At 31.5% G+C, this 5,672-nt stretch overlaps 1 pseudogene; it reads right to left on the bottom strand.

The window, feature by feature from the left end:
- Positions 1-2,659: 2,659 nt before the first annotated feature.
- On the bottom strand, positions 2,660-5,429 carry LOC139863759 (mitochondrial outer membrane protein porin 2-like; annotated as a pseudogene).
- Positions 5,430-5,672: the final 243 nt, after the last annotated feature.

Genomic DNA, 5,672 nt, shown 5'->3' with positions numbered 1-5,672 from the left:
ATAATAAGTATTATTATTTTTAGATAATAATAACGACGATAATAACGACGATAATAATGACGATAGTAATAATAATAATCATAATAATAATACTAAAATTAATGATAATTCAGTTGACTACATCTTTTAATCCGTTCATCGAAATCACACGATTCCTAAATGAAAAATTATTAATTTTTCGCCAGTTTTCCAACGACATGCATATCATATACCTTATCTCAGTAGCATATGTATTAAATTCATGATTTATCATAAACTATTTAACGACGAAATTAAGCATACAAGCATGCATAATCATATATACTCGAGCACTAGTCAGGGATACACTATTAATATATAAAAGATAAGATATGAACGCTCACGTATCAATATTGTGATTCAATATTGCAGGAAAGTACGTAGACGCAACGGAAATGATAAACACTAGGTTGACCTCCCAAGCTATACCCCCGAACCATACCCATAACCTCTATAGCTATAACCTCCATAGCTATAACCCATAAGGAAATTATGAGTTATAGCTAAGGAGGTGATGGGTATCATTCGGGGGTATTGCTCATGAGATCAAACTAGTGTTTATCATTTTCGTTGCATCTACGTACTTTCCTACAATATTGAATCACAATATTGATACGTGAGCATTCATATCTTATCTTTTATATATTAATAGTGTATCCATGTCTAGTGCTCGAGTATATATGTTTATGCATGCTTGTACGCTAAATTTCATCGCTAGATAGTTTTATGATGAATCACGAATTTAATACATATACTACTGATATAAGGTATATGATATGCATGTTATTGGAAAGCTGACGAAAAATTAATAACTTTTCATTTAGAAATCGCGTGATTTCGATGAACGAATTAAAAGATATGATCAACTGAATTATAATTGAATTTAACTGAAATTGCTTTTGAATCTACAATCAATATTTAAACAACTTGTTTATAAGATTGATAAATTGGATTTTTAGATATTAATAGTCGAATAAATGAACTCTTATATAAGACACGTCTCGTTTTGTTGAACAATTGTCAAAGTTGACTGTCTTATCATGTTTTAAAGCTTTATAAACACTATAATCTGATTTTAAAATTATTGGAAAACTATGTGAAATAATAAACATGTATAGATTTAAAGATCATATTGGGTCAGGTTGACTTTTGAGATGACTTTTGTTAACTTTTGCATGTTGGTCTCGAGCATTAGGATTGTGATACACTATGACCTGACCTAGCTTGTTAGACATGTATTGACCAACATATGTTCTCTAGGTTGAGATCTACGGTTATTTTGCATTTCGAGTTTCGGTCACATTTCGGTGAATGACCTTATGTGCTGCTAAGGTGAGTTTATAGATCCCTTTTTACTTGCTTTTGCAATATATATTTTTGAGCTGAGAATACATGCATTTTATTTTAAACGCAATGGACACAAGTACATACTAAATTCTACACCGAGTTTGAACCGAAAATCCCTTAGCTTTGGTAACTAGTAACTGCCAGTTATAAGAACTGGTGGGCACGAGTAGTTGTATATGGATCCATATGGCTTGACATCCCCGCCTGTTCTAGGTATAGAAACCCTAGCCTGAACTATAAAACAGACGTATGCTATTTGAGTTTAGTACACTTTGATTTGCGTGTATTGTACATATTAGTTGCATGTATGTCAAAACAGTGGTACTTATTATAACGTTAAAGTTTAGTTACCAGGGTGCTCAATTTCGTAGAATATTTTGATAAACGTTTCTGGATGAAACAACTGAAATCTTGTGATCCACCTTTATATACAGATTATGCGTAACATTAAAACTATGAACTCACCAACCTTTGTGTTGACACTTTTAAGCGTGTTTATTCTCAGGTTCCTAGAAGTCTTTCGCTGTTTGCTTATACGTTATACAAGCTAAGTGCATTGAGTCATACATGCTTTATTCGAGAAAACTTTGCATTCAAAAAATCTTCACCATGTATCTTATTTGACTGTATTGTCAACGGATGTATTGTTAAAAACTATTATATACGGTGATTGTCTATACGTAGAAATCATCAGATGTCGAAAACTTTGGATTTATATATTCATTTATGGTGTGCCTTTTCAAAAGAATGCAATGTTTACAAAACGTATCATATAGAGGTCAAAACCTCACTATGAAATCAATGAATGATGTATTCGTCCAAATGGATTTGGACGGGTCATCACAATTTTATTGATTACATCAGTATCAAAAAAGATCAATTATTTAAGAAAACTTATTATAAACATATATACATGATACATCAATAAAATTAAAATTTATAGAAGATACATCCGCACTAAAAAATTGCAGTTATAAACATACATACTTAAATGAAAGATCAGTATCAAAAAATTACAATTATAAACACAAATTAAACGTATATACTCAAATGAAAGATCAATCATTTGAGGAATCTAATTATAAACATATATACACGATACATCAGTAGCAAAAAAGCTCAACTAAGCTATATTTTATTTAGAAAAAGCAATTTGATTAATATTAAACAATAATACATATGTACATCTATACAAAAGAAATAGTGTAGTCTCATGAATGTACAGATACTTACATAATAATGGACGACTCGGATGAAGAGGGAAGGAGACAAAATTAGAAGTGACGGAATGAAATCACATATGATCGTCGATGGTCCCTAGTAGGAATGGCAATGGATACCCGATCCAGTGGATATCTACCTGATCCACTCGATTATTCCTGAATATAGACGATATAAATGAATATGGATACGGATATGGATGAACCGAAATGGATATGGATATGGATGAAAAGTTTCATCCATGGATGAACCTGCTTTCACCCGAAATAACTAAATAAATAAATTTATCACTAGAATTAATATCATTTATGCAGTGATATTTCATTAATTATTTCATCTTTCTTTATATTTTCTCTATAAATATAATTTTTTTTTGTTATATTTTGTTTTGTTTAAATCATGAAAAGTATTATCGTACTTTGGTGGTTTAAATGTAATTCCATGAAATTAAAAAGTAAACAACTTACATGTAATCGATATCTTTACACGTTTAATTGGCTATTTGTTATATAGATTAGTAAATATGTGACTTTCGGTCACATAAACTATTAAGAAATATTACTTTCGATCGTATTTGTTAAAAATAAAATAAATTTAAATGGATTCGGATGATTATCCATTAACCCGCTTCACCCGCTAGATATGAATATGGATGGATGAAATATTTTTAAATGGATATGGATATGGATTAAAAAAAATAAATAAATAAATGGATATGAATATGGATACGGCATCACCCGATCCATATCCAATCCATTGTCATCTCTAGTCGCTAGATACAAAGGAAATAGGAAATTGAATAGGGCTAAGTTTATTATTTTTTTAATTTTTTAATGTTTAAATGGATCATACTATCAAATTATAAGCGGACTAATTTCAAATATTTTAGTAATCCAAAATATCAAATTTTAAATTCTAATTATATATGGGGTCCCATTATTATATTAGTGGTGTCCGATATAAAAAAATATCTTTTTGTGATAAATTTCGAAAAACTAGTGGTGTCACGGGACCCCGCTGAGTTACACATACACTCGCCACTGACTATAGAAGTGATAGAATGTCGAATGTTAACATTGATGCCAACATTCAAGTTAGTTAATTTACTAGAAGATGTCTCATAGGTTGCATTTGAACCCAACGCAAACGTTGGAGTCCCAATTGTTGTTGAAACATCAATTGTTGGAGTTTGATTCAAAGCCAATGTTGTTGTCAAAGTAGCATGACGATGAACGTACTGAACATGAAGCTGCACGAATAAAAAAAACATTTTACACTTAAAAACTTCTACATTACATAATGAAATGGATAAAGTCGATGAACTACCTTGCTAGTATCAAAATTAGGTAGGTGTAAAGAAGCAACGGCTCTTGTTGAGTCTTGAGTGTGTAATATCTTCAAAGGTGAATGTTGTTGCAATCTGCAGAATCATTCCAATAAGGTAATATAAAAATATAGTTGATTTTGTGACGAAATTAAGATAAGATATGCAAGATGAATGGTTGAAAAATATACCTTGTTAGATTTCGTATCATGGAATGTGAATGAGGTAGTTGTGTTTGTTAAAGGCGTGATTTCCTTTTAACTTAATGTAACAGTGATCTACATATATAAACAATGCAAGAATGATTATTTTTAAGACTTATGATAGTATTTGAGAAAATTGGGCGAAATTAAAAAGTATACATTTGATTTTGGGTCGAATTTGACACTGATTAATGAGTTCTTAGATTTGTAAAACGCTCCCACATCTCCTGTAAATACACCATCTTTATTTGTTGCAGCTGATGCAAGTGCCTGCAATCATCAAAGATATGCTCTCAATTTTCATAAGATTCACAGGTAAAGCATGATAACGAAATTGTATTCGATTATTCGATTGATGATTACACACCATACCATATACTCTTGGGGTAGTAATGGAAATTGTTTGATCAAACAGGTAGCCCTTATTCAGCAGACCTACACATAATGAAACAAGGTGAACATTTATTTACGTAGAAGTTTATTTACTACTCTTAAGAGTGGCCAGAGTCAATTTTGTAAGAAAAAGGGGTTGGATTGATAATCATGGATTGGTTCTTGAATCGTGAATCACTTTCCTAATTAAGTATTTCGCCCTTCACAAGCCTCGGGTTTATACGAAATCCTATTTGGGATAAGACAAGAACGATTTTGTTTTCAGGCAAGAAGAAATCAAAATCAAGTATAGAGAATCTGTATGTTTCTGTGTATGTTCTTATGAAAACAAAAACTCATATATCATATATATAAGAAATGAAAAGGTGCGATGAAAGGAAACAACCTTTCAACAAAAAAGATGCAACTTTTCGCTCACACCTATTGGAAAATGGTGGAATTTTGAACCTTTTCAATATCACAATTTCCATAACATTATCAAGTTAATTCTTACTGGCGTGTACTCCATACTCTCCAAACCCATTATAAGTATATCTTGATTACCCTTTCTTTCGAGTAAATCCCAATTAACTAAAATGCATGTTGATAACACTAAAATATCCAACAATTTCCCCTTATTTTAGTGTAATCCTTGATTTATTAAAACATGAACAAAAAGAACAAACTAATGCATAAATGAAAATGTCCATGAGGTTTGAATTTCCACTTAGTATATTATTCATGAGAATTCGAGAATAAGGGTGTCCATGAGGTTTGAACCCTTCAACCCATTTGATAACTATAAAATAATATACACATCAGTTTCTTACATATCTTTAATACAAACTTGACACTATTACAAGCCATGTGTCATAATCCATCAGTGAACATATCGGCAGCCTAAGTCCAAAGCTCCTTAAAGCGGCAAAACTATCTGCTACCATGTTTACCTTCCCTACTTCCCCTTTCACCCCTAAACCCACAATCCCCCGCTTTCAAAACACATCATACCTCAATAACAACAATACTCGCCGTGCAGATGAGGTTGGTGTCTGGATTAAAGTCGATAGAAGCAAAAAGAAAAACACCAATTACAACTCTACCACTATTCCCCCATCCACCAATCATTCTGCAACCAATAGACTCAATCCGTTTCACATCAAACCTATTGCACACACCAGACTTAA

This window comes from Rutidosis leptorrhynchoides, chromosome 8, assembly GCF_046630445.1.
Source record: "Rutidosis leptorrhynchoides isolate AG116_Rl617_1_P2 chromosome 8, CSIRO_AGI_Rlap_v1, whole genome shotgun sequence".
NCBI classification, from domain to species: domain Eukaryota; kingdom Viridiplantae; phylum Streptophyta; class Magnoliopsida; order Asterales; family Asteraceae; genus Rutidosis; species Rutidosis leptorrhynchoides.
This window is presented reverse-complemented; position numbering and strand designations above follow the sequence as displayed.